At 46.1% G+C, this 17,970-nt stretch overlaps 1 protein-coding gene and 1 long non-coding RNA gene across 2 annotated transcripts in view; one reads left to right on the top strand and one right to left on the bottom strand.

Annotated features, from left to right (window-relative positions):
- Window positions 1–17,970, top strand: part of STRA6 (signaling receptor and transporter of retinol STRA6) — a 202,400-nt gene that overhangs the window by 1,819 nt on the left and 182,611 nt on the right. The window lies entirely within an intron of this gene.
- LOC134932225 (uncharacterized) overlaps window positions 1–17,970 on the bottom strand; it is a 256,078-nt gene that overhangs the window by 119,826 nt on the left and 118,282 nt on the right. The window lies entirely within an intron of this gene.

Below are 17,970 nucleotides of genomic sequence, written 5' to 3'. Positions count from 1 at the left end.
AACCCGCCCGAACTTCATGTTTTTTTTCACGGGTCCGAGCGACTCGGATCTTCCCGCCTTGCTCGGTTAACCCGAGCGCGCCCGAACGTCATCATGACGCTGTCGGATTCTCGCGAGGCTCGGATTCTATCACGAGACTCGGATTCTATATAAGGAGCCGCGCGTCGCCGCCATTTTCACACGTGCATTGAGATTGATAGGGAGAGGACGTGGCTGGCGTCCTCTCCATTTAGATTAGGGTTGAGAGAGAGAGAGAGAGATTGACCTGAGGCTGTGATACTGTAGAAGAGAGTGCAGAGTTTAGTGACTGACGACCACAGTGACCACCAGACAGTGCAGTTGTTTGTTTTATTTAATATATCCGTTCTCTGCCTGAAAAAAACGATACACACAGTGACTCAGTCACATACCATATCTGTGTGCACTGCTCAGCCCAGTGTGCTGCATCAATGTATATATATATCTGACTGTGCTCAGCTCACACAGCTTATAATTGTGGGGGAGACTGGGGAGCACTGCAGTGCCAGTTATAGGTTATAGCAGGAGCCAGGAGTACATAATATTATATTAAAATTAAACAGTGCACACTTTTGCTGCAGGAGTGCCACTGCCAGTGTGACTAGTGACCAGTGACCTGACCACCAGTATATATAATATTAGTAGTATACTATCTCTTTATCAACCAGTCTATATTAGCAGCAGACACAGTACAGTGCGGTAGTTCACGGCTGTGGCTACCTCTGTGTCGGCACTCGGCAGCCCGTCCATAATTGTATATACCACCTAACCGTGTTTTTTATTTCTTTCTTTATACATACATACTAGTTACGAGTATACTATCTCTTTATCAACCAGTCTATATCAGCAGCAGACACAGTACAGTGCGGTAGTTCACGGCTGTGGCTACCTCTGTGTCGGCACTCGGCAGCCCGTCCATAATTGTATATACCACCTAACCGTGGTTTTTTTTTCTTTCTTTATACATACATACTAGTTACGAGTATACTATCTCTTTATCAACCAGTCTATATATTAGCAGCAGACACAGTACAGTGCGGTAGTTCACGGCTGTGGCTACCTCTGTGTCGGCACTCGGCAGCCCGTCCATAATTGTATATACCACCTAACCGTGGTTTTTTTTTCTTTCTTTATACATACATACTAGTTACGAGTATACTATCTCTTTATCAACCAGTCTATATTAGCAGCAGACACAGTACAGTGCGGTAGTTCACGGCTGTGGCTACCTCTGTGTCGGCACTCGGCAGCCCGTCCATAATTGTATATACCACCTAACCGTGGTTTTTTTTTTCTTTCTTTATACATACATACTAGTTACGAGTATACTATCTCTTTATCAACCAGTCTATATTAGCAGCAGACACAGTACAGTGCGGTAGTTCACGGCTGTGGCTACCTCTGTGTCGGCACTCGGCAGCCCGTCCATAATTGTATATACCACCTAACCGTGGTTTTTTTTTCTTTCTTTATACATACATACTAGTTACGAGTATACTATCTCTTTATCAACCAGTCTATATATTAGCAGCAGACACAGTACAGTGCGGTAGTTCACGGCTGTGGCTACCTCTGTGTCGGCACTCGGCAGCCCGTCCATAATTGTATATACCACCTAACCGTGGTTTTTTTTTCTTTCTTTATACATACATACTAGTTACGAGTATACTATCTCTTTATCAACCAGTCTATATATTAGCAGCAGACACAGTACAGTGCGGTAGTTCACGGCTGTGGCTACCTCTGTGTCGGCACTCGGCAGCCCGTCCATAATTGTATATACCACCTAACCGTGGTTTTTTTTCTTTCTTTATACATACATACTAGTTACGAGTATACTATCTCTTTATCAACCAGTCTATATTAGCAGCAGACACAGTACAGTGCGGTAGTTCACGGCTGTGGCTACCTCTGTGTCGGCACTCGGCAGCCCGTCCATAATTGTATATACCACCTAACCGTGGTTTTTTTTTCTTTCTTTATACATACATACTAGTTACGAGTATACTATCTCTTTATCAACCAGTCTATATTAGCAGCAGACACAGTACAGTGCGGTAGTTCACGGCTGTGGCTACCTCTGTGTCGGCACTCGGCAGCCCGTCCATAATTGTATATACCACCTAACCGTGGTTTTTTTTTCTTTCTTTATACATACATACTAGTTACGAGTATACTATCTCTTTATCAACCAGTCTATATATTAGCAGCAGACACAGTACAGTGCGGTAGTTCACGGCTGTGGCTACCTCTGTGTCGGCACTCGGCAGCCCGTCCATAATTGTATATACCACCTAACCGTGGTTTTTTTTTCTTTCTTTATAGTCATACTAGTTACGAGTATACTATCTCTTTATCAACCAGTCTATATTAGCAGCAGACACAGTACAGTGCGGTAGTTCACGGCTGTGGCTACCTCTGTGTCGGCACTCGGCAGCCCGTCCATAATTGTATATACCACCTAACCGTGGTTTTTTTTTCTTTCTTTATACATACATACTAGTTACGAGTATACTATCTCTTTATCAACCAGTCTATATATTAGCAGCAGACACAGTACAGTGCGGTAGTTCACGGCTGTGGCTACCTCTGTGTCGGCACTCGGCAGCCCGTCCATAATTGTATATACCACCTAACCGTGGTTTTTTTTTCTTTCTTTATAGTCATACTAGTTACGAGTATACTATCTCTTTATCAACCAGTCTATATTAGCAGCAGACACAGTACAGTGCGGTAGTTCACGGCTGTGGCTACCTCTGTGTCGGCACTCGGCAGCCCGTCCATAATTGTATATACCACCTAACCGTGGTTTTTTTTTCTTTCTTTATACATACATACTAGTTACGAGTATACTATCTCTTTATCAACCAGTCTATATTAGCAGCAGACACAGTACAGTGCGGTAGTTCACGGCTGTGGCTACCTCTGTGTCGGCACTCGGCAGCCCGTCCATAATTGTATATACCACCTAACCGTGGTTTTTTTTTCTTTCTTTATACATACATACTAGTTACGAGTATACTATCTCTTTATCAACCAGTCTATATATTAGCAGCAGACACAGTACAGTGCGGTAGTTCACGGCTGTGGCTACCTCTGTGTCGGCACTCGGCAGCCCGTCCATAATTGTATATACCACCTAACCGTGTTTTTTTTTTCTTTCTTTATACATACATACTAGTTACGAGTATACTATCTCTTTATCAACCAGTCTATATATTAGCAGCAGACACAGTACAGTGCGGTAGTTCACGGCTGTGGCTACCTCTGTGTCGGCACTCGGCAGCCCGTCCATAATTGTATATACCACCTAACCGTGGTTTTTTTTTCTTTCTTTATACATACATACTAGTTACGAGTATACTATCTCTTTATCAACCAGTCTATATATTAGCAGCAGACACAGTACAGTGCGGTAGTTCACGGCTGTGGCTACCTCTGTGTCGGCACTCGGCAGCCCGTCCATAATTGTATATACCACCTAACCGTGGTTTTTTTTTCTTTCTTTATACATACATACTAGTTACGAGTATACTATCTCTTTATCAACCAGTCTATATATTAGCAGCAGACACAGTACAGTGCGGTAGTTCACGGCTGTGGCTACCTCTGTGTCGGCACTCGGCAGCCCGTCCATAATTGTATACTAGTATCCAATCCATCCATCTCCATTGTTTACCTGAGGTGCCTTTTAGTTGTGCCTATTAAAATATGGAGAACAAAAATGTTGAGGTTCCAAAATTAGGGAAAGATCAAGATCCACTTCCACCTCGTGCTGAAGCTGCTGCCACTAGTCATGGCCGAGACGATGAAATGCCAGCAACGTCGTCTGCCAAGGCCGATGCCCAATGTCATAGTACAGAGCATGTCAAATCCAAAACACCAAATATCAGTAAAAAAAGGACTCCAAAACCTAAAATAAAATTGTCGGAGGAGAAGCGTAAACTTGCCAATATGCCATTTACCACACGGAGTGGCAAGGAACGGCTGAGGCCCTGGCCTATGTTCATGGCTAGTGGTTCAGCTTCACATGAGGATGGAAGCACTCAGCCTCTCGCTAGAAAAATGAAAAGACTAAAGCTGGCAAAAGCAGTAGCACCGCAAAGAACTGTGCGTTCTTCGAAATCCCAAATCCACAAGGAGAGTCCGACTCCAATTGTGTCGGTTGCGATGCCTGACCTTCCCAACACGGGACGTGAAGAGCATGCGCCTTCCACCATTTGCACGCCCCCTGCAAGTGATGGAAGGAGCACCCGCAGTCCAGTTCCTGATAGTCAGATTGAAGATGTCAGTGTTGAAGTACACCAGGATGAGGAGGATATGGGTGTTGCTGGTGCTGGGGAGGAAATTGACCAGGAGGATTCTGATGGTGAGGTGGTTTGTTTAAGTCAGGCACCCGGGGAGACACCTGTTGTCCGTGGTAGGAATATGGCCGTTGACATGCCTGGTGAAAATACGAAAAAAATCAGCTCTTCGGTGTGGAAGTATTTCACCAGAAATGCGGACAACAGGTGTCAAGCCGTGTGTTCCCTTTGTCAAGCTGTAATAAGTAGGGGTAAGGACGTTAACCACCTCGGAACATCCTCCCTTATACGTCACCTGCAGCGCATTCATAATAAGTCAGTGACAAGTTCAAAAACTTTGGGTGACAGCGGAAGCAGTCCACTGACCAGTAAATCCCGTCCTCTTGTAACCAAGCTCACGCAAACCACCCCACCAACTCCCTCAGTGTCAATTTCCTCCTTCCCCAGGAATGCCAATAGTCCTGCAGGCAATGTCACTGGCAATTCTGACGAGTCCTCTCCTGCCTGGGATTCCTCCGATGCATCCTTGCGTGTAATGCCTACTGCTGCTGGCGCTGCTGTTGTTGCTGCTGGGAGTCGATGGTCATCCCAGAGGGGAAGTCGTAAGCCCACTTGTACTACTTCCAGTAAGCAATTGACTGTTCAACAGTCCTTTGCGAGGAAGATGAAATATCACAGCAGTCATCCTGCTGCAAAGCGGATAACTGAGGCCTTGACAACTATGTTGGTGTTAGACGTGCGTCCGGTATCCGCCGTTAGTTCACAGGGAACTAGACAATTTATTGAGGCAGTGTGCCCCCGTTACCAAATACCATCTAGGTTCCACTTCTCTAGGCAGGCGATACCGAGAATGTACACGGACGTCAGAAAAAGACTCACCAGTGTCCTAAAAAATGCAGTTGTACCCAATGTTCACTTAACCACGGACATGTGGACAAGTGGAGCAGGGCAGGGTCAGGACTATATGACTGTGACAGCCCACTGGGTAGATGTATGGACTCCCGCCGCAAGAACAGCAGCGGCGGCACCAGTAGCAGCATCTTGCAAACGCCAACTCTTTCCTAGGCAGGCTACGCTTTGTATCACCGCTTTCCAGAATACGCACACAGCTGAAAACCTCTTACGGCAACTGAGGAAGATCATCGCGGAATGGCTTACCCCAATTGGACTCTCCTGTGGATTTGTGGCATCGGACAACGCCAGCAATATTGTGTGTGCATTAAATATGGGCAAATTCCAGCACGTCCCATGTTTTGCACATACCTTGAATTTGGTGGTGCAGAATTTTTTAAAAAACGACAGGGGCGTGCAAGAGATGCTGTCGGTGGCCAGAAGAATTGCGGGACACTTTCGGCGTACAGGCACCACGTACAGAAGACTGGAGCACCACCAAAAACTACTGAACCTGCCCTGCCATCATCTGAAGCAAGAAGTGGTAACGAGGTGGAATTCAACCCTCTATATGCTTCAGAGGTTGGAGGAGCAGCAAAAGGCCATTCAAGCCTATACAATTGAGCACGATATAGTAGGTGGAATGCACCTGTCTCAAGCGCAGTGGAGAATGATTTCAACGTTGTGCAAGGTTCTGATGCCCTTTGAACTTGCCACACGTGAAGTCAGTTCAGACACTGCCAGCCTGAGTCAGGTCATTCCCCTCATCAGGCTTTTGCAGAAGAAGCTGGAGACATTGAAGGAGGAGCTAACACGGAGCGATTCCGCTAGGCATGTGGGACTTGTGGATGGAGCCCTTAATTCGCTTAACAAGGATTCACGGGTGGTCAATCTGTTGAAATCAGAGCACTACATTTTGGCCACCGTGCTCGATCCTAGATTTAAAGCCTACCTTGGATCTCTCTTTCCGGCAGACACAAGTCTGCTGGGGTTGAAAGACCTGCTGGTGACAAAATTGTCAAGTCAAGCGGAACGCGACCTGTCAACATCTCCTCCTTCACATTCTCCCGCAACTGGGGGTGCGAGGAAAAGGCTCAGAATTCCGAGCCCACCCGCTGGCGGTGATGCAGGGCAGTCTGGAGCGACTGCTGATGCTGACATCTGGTCCGGACTGAAGGACCTGACAACGATTACGGACATGTCGTCTACTGTCACTGCATATGATTCTCTCAACATTGATAGAATGGTGGAGGATTATATGAGTGACCGCATCCAAGTAGGCACGTCACACAGTCCGTACTTATACTGGCAGGAAAAAGAGGCAATTTGGAGGCCCTTGCACAAACTGGCTTTATTCTACCTAAGTTGCCCTCCCACAAGTGTGTACTCCAAAAGAGTGTTTAGTGCCGCCGCTCACCTTGTCAGCAATCGGCGTACGAGGTTACATCCAGAAAATGTGGAGAAGATGATGTTCATTAAAATGAATTATAATCAATTCCTCCGCGGAGACATTGACCAGCAGCAATTGCCTCCACAAAGTACACAGGGAGCTGAGATGGTGGATTCCAGTGGGGACGAATTGATAATCTGTGAGGAGGGGGATGTACACGGTGATATATCGGAGGGTGATGATGAGGTGGACATCTTGCCTCTGTAGAGCCAGTTTGTGCAAGGAGAGATTAATTGCTTCTTTTTTGGGGGGGGTCCAAACCAACCCGTCATATCAGTCACAGTCGTGTGGCAGACCCTGTCACTGAAATGATGGGTTGGTTAAAGTGTGCATGTCCTGTTTTGTTTATACAACATAAGGGTGGGTGGGAGGGCCCAAGGACAATTCCATCTTGCACCTCTTTTTTCTTTTCTTTTTCTTTGCGTCATGTGCTGTTTGGGGAGGGTTTTTTGGAAGGGACATCCTGCGTGACACTGCAGTGCCACTCCTAGATGGGCCCGGTGTTTGTGTCGGCCACTAGGGTCGCTTATCTTACTCACACAGCTACCTCATTGCGCCTCTTTTTTTCTTTGCGTCATGTGCTGTTTGGGGAGGGTTTTTTGGAAGGGACATCCTGCGTGACACTGCAGTGCCACTCCTAGATGGGCCCGGTGTTTGTGTCGGCCACTAGGGTCGCTTATCTTACTCACACAGCTACCTCATTGCGCCTCTTTTTTTCTTTGCGTCATGTGCTGTTTGGGGAGGGTTTTTTGGAAGGGACATCCTGCGTGACACTGCAGTGCCACTCCTAGATGGGCCCGGTGTTTGTGTCGGCCACTAGGGTCGCTAATCTTACTCACACAGCTACCTCATTGCGCCTCTTTTTTTCTTTGCGTCATGTGCTGTTTGGGGAGGGTTTTTTGGAAGGGCCATCCTGCGTGACACTGCAGTGCCACTCCTAGATGGGCCCGGTGTTTGTGTCGGCCACTAGGGTCGCTTATCTTACTCACACAGCGACCTCGGTGCAAATTTTAGGACTAAAAATAATATTGTGAGGTGTGAGGTATTCAGAATAGACTGAAAATGAGTGGAAATTATGGTTTTTGAGGTTAATAATACTTTGGGATCAAAATGACCGCCAAATTCTATGATTTAAGCTGTTTTTTAGGTTTTTTGGGAAAAAACACCCGAATCCAAAACACACCCGAATCCGACAAAAAAAATTCGGTGAGGTTTTGCCAAAACGCGGTCGAACCCAAAACACGGCCGCGGAACCGAACCCAAAACCAAAACACAAAACCCGAAAAATTTCCGGCGCTCATCTCTAGTACTTATATCAGTTCCGAGTACACGTTCCAAAAGTATATAGCCATTATGCAAATATTTATTAAAACAATTGTTTTCATTTGTAGATGTCTAAATTTGTGGAGTAGAGGTACTTGTGCATTTAATTGGGGATGCTGCATACCCATTACGGAGGTGGCTTATGAAAGGATACAGCCAACATGTTCAGCTTTCATCAGAGAAGATCCATTACACCCATAACCTCAGCTCTGGCCGAATGGTGGTGGAGAAGGGACATTGGTGCTGTCTATTAATGATGTGGACATTTATTATGTCACCCATGTTGTTGCTGCTTGCTGCGTCCTGCATAACATCTGTGAGATGCAGAGGGACCAATACCTGACAGAGTGGGATGTCCTGGAGGAGCCTGTTGGGAGTGATCCTGTTTCCCTAACCACCCCCTCTTTTGGGCAAGTGCTCATAATTCCTCAGAGGTAATGCGAACCACAATTCACAAAAACTCTTTACTTTAACATATATCTTGCAAACAAGTTGAACACCTCACAATTATGAGGACATACATAGTATAGTACAAAACCTTATCAGGAATAACACGCATTACACCCACTTTAGCCATAACATAAAACTGTTGTGGTATTGCAGTGCAAAATATTAGTTTTGCCGAAGTTCATGGTATATGACAGGGGTCTTCAACCTTTGCCCTATAGCTGTTATGGAACTACAGTTCCCAGCATGCCCTGCCACATTTTAGATATTAGCCCATGCTAAACAGTTTTAGATATTAGCCCATGCTAAACATGCTGGGAAGTGTAGTTCCATAACAACTGCAGGGCCAATATTGAAGACCCCTGTTCTAAATAAAATAAAAATGCTGTGGTACCTGTATTGCAGTGCAAAATACTAGAGATTTTCATAAGGCCAAGGTGTATGATGTACTCATTATTAATAGCGTATATGCAAATCAAGAATTTTTTGTTCAAATATATACGCATTTCACAAACCAAACATAAACTTATGGGCACAATATTCTCCCACTAAACCTATAATAAACATATTTATGTGCACAGTATAAATTAAAGATTTTGGCACAGTGGAAACTGGACTATTGCTGGGAGTAGATTCTTCTGGAGTACTACTAGGTAATGAATCTCCAAATACTGGACCTCTCTGTCCATTCTTCAATGTATTCTCAGAAAATGCTGAGGGAGAGTGAGCTTTTTTCACATAATTGGATGTCGGAACAAAGGAGGTGGGAGACTGGCCTTGATGCGCATACTGGGGAGTAGCCCTAAAAGAGGTGGGAGACTGGGCTCGCTGCATATACTGGGATGTAGCCCCAAAAGAGCCAGGAGACTGGGCTTGCTGTGTATACTGGGAAGTAGCCCCCAAAGAGGTGGGAGACTGGGCTTGCTGCATATACTGGGATGTAGCCCCAAAAGAGGTGGGAGACTGGGCTTGCTGCATATACTGGGATGTAGCCCCAAAAGAGCTGGGAGACTGGGCTTACTTCACATACTGGGGAGTATCCCCAAAAGAGGTGGGAGACTGGGTTTGCTGTGTATACTGGGATGTAGCCCCAAAAGAGGTGGGAGACTTGGCTTGCTGCATATACTGGGATGTAGCCCTAAAAGAGCTGGGAGACTAGGCTTGCTGCGTATACTGGGGAGTAGCCCCAAAAGAGGTGGGAGACTGGACTTGCTGTGTATACTGGGATGTAGCCCCAAAAGAGGTGGGAGACTGGGCTTGTTGCATATACTGGGGAGTAGCCCCAAAAGAGGTGGGAGACTGGGCATGCTGCACATACTGGGATGTAGCCCCAAAAGAACTGGGAGACTGGGCTTGCTGTGTATACTGTGGAGTAGACCCAAAAGAGGTGGGGGACTGGGCTTGCTGTGCATACTGGGATGTAGCCCCAAAAGAGGTGGGAGACTGGGCTTGCTGTGTATACTGGGATGTAACCCCAAAAGAGGTGGGAGACTGGGCTTGCTGTGTATACTGGGATGTAGCCCCAAAAGAGGTGGGAGACTGGGCTCGCTGCATACACTGGGGAGTAGCCCCAAAAGGGGTGGGAGACTGGGCTTGCTGTGTATACTGGGATGTAGCCCCAAAAGAGCTGGGAGACTGGGCTTGCTGCATATACTGGGGAGTAGCCCCAAAAAAGCTGGGAGACTGGGCTTACTTCACATACTGGGGAGTATCCCCAAAAGAGGTGGGAGACTGGGCTTGCTGCATATACTGGGATGTAGCCCCAAAAGAGGTGGGAGACTGGGCTTGCTGCATATACTGGGATGTAACCCCAAAAGAGCTGGGAGACTGGGCTTACTTCACATACTGGGGAGTATCCCCAAAAGAGGTGGGAGACTGGGTTTGCTGTGTATACTGGGATGTAGCCCCAAAAGAGGTGGGAGACTGGGGTTGCTGCATATACTGGGATGTAGCCCTAAAAGAGCTGGGAGACTAGGCTTGCTGCGTATACTGGGGAGTAGCCCCAAAAGAGGTGGGAGACTGGACTTGCTGTGTATACTGGGATGTAGCCCCAAAAGAGGTGGGAGACTGGGCTTGTTGCATATACTGGGGAGTAGCCCCAAAAGAGGTGGGAGACTGGGCTAGCTGCACATACTGGGATGTAGCCCCAAAAGAGGTGGGAGACTGGGCTTGCTGCATATACTGGGATGTAGCCCCAAAAGAGCTGGGAGACTGGGCTTACTTCACATACTGGGGAGTATCCCCAAAAGAGGTGGGAGACTGGGTTTGCTGTGTATACTGGGATGTAGCCCCAAAAGAGGTGGGAGACTGGGCATGCTGCACATACTGGGATGTAGCCCCAAAAGAACTGGGAGACTGGGCTTGCTGTGTATACTGTGGAGTAGACCCAAAAGAGGTGGGGGACTGGGCTTGCTGTGCATACTGGGATGTAGCCCCAAAAGAGGTGGGAGACTGGGCTTGCTGTGTATACTGGGATGTAACCCCAAAAGAGGTGGGAGACTGGGCTTGCTGCATATACTGGGGAGTAGCCCCAAAAGAGCTGGGAGACTGGGCTTGCTGCACATACTGGGATGTAGCCCCAAAAGGGGTGGGAGACTGGGCTTGCTGTGTATACTGGGATGTAGCCCCCAAAAAGATGGGGGGAGACTGCGCTTGTTGCGTTTACTGGGATGTAGTCCCAAAAGAGGTGGGAGACTGGGCTAGCTCTGCATACCGGGTTTTCAGAACAAATGAGGTGTGAGAAGGAGATTGTTGGTCAGAATGAGTGTTTGTAAATTGGGGTGTTGACTACATTTTAGTAAACAGTTTTTGCAATCTTGCATCCTCTTGACCCTGCCAATCTGAATCCAGCTTGCATATTTGCTCGCACAGGATATTGGTCATGGCTTTTGTAGCTACCTCTATTTTGGTCTTCCTTTTCTTACGAGTTGAGACCATGTAAACTAAAAAGCAAAGCAGAAACATTTGTTAGCATCTCAAAGGTTACAATGGGGTTTGGCACAGAAGTGTAAATTGGACAAATAAATGTAACAAAAATATTAATGCATCTGTGCTTGCGGTTAACATACGCTAGCACAAGTTGAATGCAGCATCATATACAGTTTAATATTATCACACTATTACGTCACATAATACCATAGTCATTGCTGTTAATATACTACGTAAAACTGTTATATACTATATGTTAAATTTGTCTCTGACATATTTCACTATCAAATCTATCTTTGAAATGTAATCTGCACATTCTTCAATAAAGAAAAATTGCTTCAAAAATATTAACACCCTGCAACTAGGAAACACTTGTACCAATAATTACCAAAAAATGAATATCACATTATTTAACACAGCAACACTGAGTTTTTTTTATTCATGATAATACAGGAAACTTATTGTTTGTGCGTAGGGTAGGATTGCCTCCCTGGGTCTGTGGTTGGGACTCGTCCCACTGGCTATGCGACGGTGCTGTCACATCTGTGGCCTTGTTTGGATCGATGATGGTTACATCTAAATCATCGTCTGGATCATCATCAAATAGGATCTGCGATGATGCTGGGTTCTGCTGGCTGCACTCTGGAGACGATGAAGTCATGGCTGACGGTATTGCAGACAATGTGCCAGCATCACAAGAAGAAGATAGGGCAACGGGATTGCATAGTGCTGTATGGTCAAAACTGGTACTGCACAAATCATACAAGGGCCACTCCATCCTTCCCATACCACTGCGATTTCGATTGTGGTCATGGACCTTGGTATATTGTTTCTTAAGTGACTTTAGTTTCTTAAGAACTTGCTGTTGTGTCTTCCCAAATACCGGATCTTTGCAATGTTGCCATGGATCATGGCATCCTTAACAGTGCCTGTTATTTGTAATTTTGTTTCCTCCTCACAGCTCTGTGTTCCTCTCATGTGTGGCATCTGTCCATCCCTGGCTGCCACTGATGTAGTCATCAGCAGGCATCAGACGGCCCTTCCTGGCCAATTAAAACAGTTTACATGTGGCCAGAGAGCAAATTCCCATTCAGTCTCAACCCGGGAAGCCAAATAGTCTGCTTGCGCCACCATCACCAGCCATCAGTATCTCTACTGCGGGCTTCTCCTGTATTGGAGATTTTTACAATAGGCAAGCATGCTAGTATTATATAACAATTTTAAATGTCAATCTAGTAGTTTTGCACTGAGTGCCGAAGGGAGAACCATTCTCCATCACAGCTCTCATTTACTACTAGAGATGAGATAGAGAAAAGATCTGCTCACAGCTCTTAAGCTGGGTTCACACTTGTCCAATCCATGGGAAATCCAACCGGTTTACAAGACATTGGACAAGTGTTTACTGTTTACCCTCTGCCGGATGAGCTGCACACTTGATCCTGGTCGCCTGTCGGGTCTCCTGATTTTTAGACCTGCTTAAAAAGTGTGAGACTCAACTGCTGACCAGCTGACTGATATTGCAGTGTGTAGGATGCTGAGACCAATCTTTGGTCCCGGCAACCCAGCATACTATCAGTACGGGAGCGGTGCGGAATTCAGAGGGCAGTATTTACCCTGCACAGAAACAAAATAACCCACCCAAATCTAACTCTCTCTGCAAATGTTATATCTGCCCCACCTGCAGTGCACATGGTTTTGCCCAACTGCTAAAAAATTTCCTGCTGCGATCAACTTGGAATTACCCCCTAGGGGAGAGTCTTATTGTAAGTGGTAGGGCATAACACAGAGTGGGTGCAGCCCAAAGACAGTCCTGTAATCGTGTATGAGAGCAAGCAATGAGTGTGGATGAGAGACGTAGATCTTGTGAAAAGCGAAGGGGCCGGGTGTGGAGATATTTTGAGATAAGCGAAGAGATGTATGTTGTTGTAGTATGGTTAATAGCCTTGTGTGTGAGTAAAAGTATTTTATATTGATCCAGGAGGAAGATGGAAAGGTGGTGGAAGAGAGAGGTCAGATACAATAGCTACCGACCTGGCAAATGATGGGACCAAAATTAGAGATGAGCGGGTTCGGTTCCTCGGAATCCGAACCCGCCCGAACTTCATGTTTTTTTACACGGGTCCGAGCGACTCGGATCTTCCCGCCTTGCTCGGTTAACCCGAGCGCGCCCGAACGTCATCATCACGCTGTCGGATTCTCGCGAGGCTCGGATTCTATCGCGAGACTCGGATTCTATATAAGGAGCCGCGCGTCGCCGCCATTTTTCACACGTGCATTGAGATTCATAGGGAGAGGACGTGGCTGGCGTCCTCTCCGTTTATAGAGATTCGAGAAGAGAGTGAGACAGAGAGAGACACAGTAGTAATTTGGGGAGCATTAGGAGGAGTACTACTACTACTAGTACTTGCTGAAGTGATAGAGAGAGATAGTGTGACTGTATTATCTGACTTGTGGGGGAGACACTGACAGTGGGGAGCAGTTAGAGTCTGAGAGCAGGACTCAGGACTCAGGAGTACATAATATAACGTACAGTGCACACTTTTGCTGCCAGAGTGCCAGCCACACTGCCATTGTTTGTGACCACACTGACCACCAGTATAATATATATTGTGATTGTCTGCTTAGGACTCAGGAGTACTACTTGCAAGTTGCTGATAGTGTGACCAGTGACCTGACCACCAGTTTAATAATCACCACCAGTTTATGAGTTTAATATATATTATATATATATATATAATTGTATATAATATATATATAATATTGTATACCACCTAGCACCTACCCGTGTTTTTTTTTTTTTTTCTTTCTTCTTTATACATACTACTATAGTAGCTTACTGTAGCAGTCTGCGGTGCTGCTGAGCTGACAGTGTCCAGCAGGTCCGTCATCAGTCATTACATAATAAATATATAATATATATACCTGTCCGGCTGCAGTACTAGTGATATTATATATACATATATATTGATTTCATCTCATTATCATCCAGTCTATATTATCAGCAGACACAGTACGTTAGTCCACGGCTGTAGCTACCTCTGTGTCGGCACTCGGCAGTCCATCCATAATTGTATACCACCTACCCGTGGTTGTTTTTTTTTTCTTTCTTCTTTATACATACTACTATAGTAGCTTACTGTAGCAGTCTGCGGTGCTGCTGAGCTGGCAGTGTCCAGCAGGTCCGTCATCAGTCATTACATAATAAATATATATACCTGTCCGGCTGCAGTACTAGTGATATTATATATACATATATATTGATTTCATCTCATTATCATCCAGTCTATATTATCAGCAGACACAGTACGTTAGTCCACGGCTGTAGCTACCTCTGTGTCGGCACTCGGCAGTCCATCCATAATTGTATACCACCTACCCGTGGTTGTTTTTTTTTTCTTTCTTCTTTATACATACTACTATAGTAGCTTACTGTAGCAGTCTGCGGTGCTGCTGAGCTGACAGTGTCCAGCAGGTCCGTCATCAGTCATTACATAATAAATATATAATATATATACCTGTCCGGCTGCAGTACTAGTGATATTATATATACATATATATTGATTTCATCTCATTATCATCCAGTCTATATTATCAGCAGACACAGTACGTTAGTCCACGGCTGTAGCTACCTCTGTGTCGGCACTTGGCAGTCCATCCATAATTGTATACCACCTACCCGTGGTTGTTTTTTTTTTCTTTCTTCTTTATACATACTACTATAGTAGCTTACTGTAGCAGTCTGCGGTGCTGCTGAGCTGACAGTGTCCAGCAGGTCCGTCATCAGTCATTACATAATAAATATATAATATATATACCTGTCCGGCTGCAGTACTAGTGATATTATATATACATATATATTGATTTCATCTCATTATCATCCAGTCTATATTATCAGCAGACACAGTACGTTAGTCCACGGCTGTAGCTACCTCTGTGTCGGCACTCGGCAGTCCATCCATAATTGTATACCACCTACCCGTGGTTGTTTTTTTTTTCTTTCTTCTTTATACATACTACTATAGTAGCTTACTGTAGCAGTCTGCGGTGCTGCTGAGCTGACAGTGTCCAGCAGGTCCGTCATCAGTCATTACATAATAAATATATATACCTGTCCGGCTGCAGTACTAGTGATATTATATATACATATATATTGATTTCATCTCATTATCATCCAGTCTATATTAGCAGCAGACACAGTACGGTAGTCCACGGCTGTAGCTACCTCTGTGTCGGCACTCGGCAGTCCATCCATAAGTATACTAGTATCCATCCATCTCCATTGTTTACCTGAGGTGCCTTTTAGTTGTGCCTATTAAAATATGGAGAACAAAAATGTTGAGGTTCCAAAATTAGGGAAAGATCAAGATCCACTTCCACCTCGTGCTGAAGCTGCTGCCACTAGTCATGGCCGAGACGATGAAATGCCAGCAACGTCGTCTGCCAAGGCCGATGCCCAATGTCATAGTACAGAGCATGTAAAATCCAAAACACCAAATATCAGTAAAAAAAGGACTCCAAAACCTAAAATAAAATTGTCGGAGGAGAAGCGTAAACTTGCCAATATGCCATTTACCACACGGAGTGGCAAGGAACGGCTGAGGCCCTGGCCTATGTTCATGGCTAGTGGTTCAGCTTCACATGAGGATGGAAGCACTCAGCCTCTCGCTAGAAAAATGAAAAGACTCAAGCTGGCAAAAGCACCGCAAAGAACTGTGCGTTCTTCGAAATCCCAAATCCACAAGGAGAGTCCAATTGTGTCGGTTGCGATGCCTGACCTTCCCAACACTGGACGTGAAGAGCATGCGCCTTCCACCATTTGCACGCCCCCTGCAAGTGCTGGAAGGAGCACCCGCAGTCCAGTTCCTGATAGACAGATTGAAGATGTCAGTGTTGAAGTACACCAGGATGAGGAGGATATGGGTGTTGCTGGCGCTGGGGAGGAAATTGACCAGGAGGATTCTGATGGTGAGGTGGTTTGTTTAAGTCAGGCACCCGGGGAGACACCTGTTGTCCATGGGAGGAATAGGGCCGTTGACATGCCTGGTGAAAATACCAAAAAAATCAGCTCTTCGGTGTGGAAGTATTTCACCAGAAATGCGGACAACATTTGTCAAGCCGTGTGTTGCCTTTGTCAAGCTGTAATAAGTAGGGGTAAGGACGTTAACCACCTCGGAACATCCTCCCTTATACGTCACCTGCAGCGCATTCATAATAAGTCAGTGACAAGTTCAAAAACTTTGGGCGACAGCGGAAGCAGTCCACTGACCAGTAAATCCCTTCCTCTTGTAACCAAGCTCACACAAACCACCCCACCAACTCCCTCAGTGTCAATTTCCTCCTTCCCCAGGAATGCCAATAGTCCTGCAGGCCATGTCACTGGCAATTCTGACGAGTCCTCTCCTGCCTGGGATTCCTCCGATGCATCCTTGAGTGTAATGCCTACTGCTGCTGGCGCTGCTGTTGTTGCTGCTGGGAGTCGATCGTCATCCCAGAGGGGAAGTCGTAACCCCACTTGTACTACTTCCAGTAAGCAATTGACTGTCCAACAGTCCTTTGCGAGGAAGATGAAATATCACAGCAGTCATCCTGCTGCAAAGCGGATAACTGAGGCCTTGACAACTATGTTGGTGTTAGACGTGCGTCCGGTATCCGCCGTTAGTTCACAGGGAACTAGACAATTTATTGAGGCAGTGTGCCCCCGTTACCAAATACCATCTAGGTTCCACTTCTCTAGGCAGGCGATACCGAGAATGTACACGGACGTCAGAAAAAGACTCACCAGTGTCCTAAAAAATGCAGTTGTACCCAATGTTCACTTAACCACGGACATGTGGACAAGTGGAGCAGGGCAGGGTCAGGACTATATGACTGTGACAGCCCACTGGGTAGATGTATGGACTCCCGCCGCAAGAACAGCAGCGGCGGCACCAGTAGCAGCATCTCGCAAACGCCAACTCTTTCCTAGGCAGGCTACGCTTTGTATCACCGCTTTCCAGAATACGCACACAGCTGAAAACCTCTTACGGCAACTGAGGAAGATCATCGCGGAATGGCTTACCCCAATTGGACTCTCCTGTGGATTTGTGGCATCGGACAACGCCAGCAATATTGTGTGTGCATTAAATATGGGCAAATTCCAGCACGTCCCATGTTTTGCACATACCTTGAATTTGGTGGTGCAGAATTTTTTAAAAAACGACAGGGGTGTGCAAGAGATGCTGTCGGTGGCCAGAAGAATTGCGGGACACTTTCGGCGTACAGGCACCACGTACAGCAGACTGGAGCACCACCAAAAACAACTGAACCTGCCCTGCCATCATCTGAAGCAAGAAGTGGTAACGAGGTGGAATTCAACCCTCTATATGCTTCAGAGGTTGGAGGAGCAGCAAAAGGCCATTCAAGCCTATACAATTCAGCACGATATAGGAGGTGGAATGCACCTGTCTCAAGCGCAGTGGAGAATGATTTCAACATTGTGCAAGGTTCTGATGCCCTTTGAACTTGCCACACGTGAAGTCAGTTCAGACACTGCCAGCCTGAGTCAGGTCATTCCCCTCATCAGGCTTTTGCAGAAGAAGCTGGAGACATTGAAGGAGGAGCTAACACAGA

The sequence above is a fragment of the Pseudophryne corroboree genome, chromosome 6, assembly GCF_028390025.1.
Source record: "Pseudophryne corroboree isolate aPseCor3 chromosome 6, aPseCor3.hap2, whole genome shotgun sequence".
Taxonomy (NCBI): Eukaryota; Metazoa; Chordata; class Amphibia; order Anura; family Myobatrachidae; genus Pseudophryne; species Pseudophryne corroboree.
The sequence above is the reverse complement of the archived record's forward strand: the minus strand, read 5'-3'. Positions and strand labels throughout refer to the sequence as shown.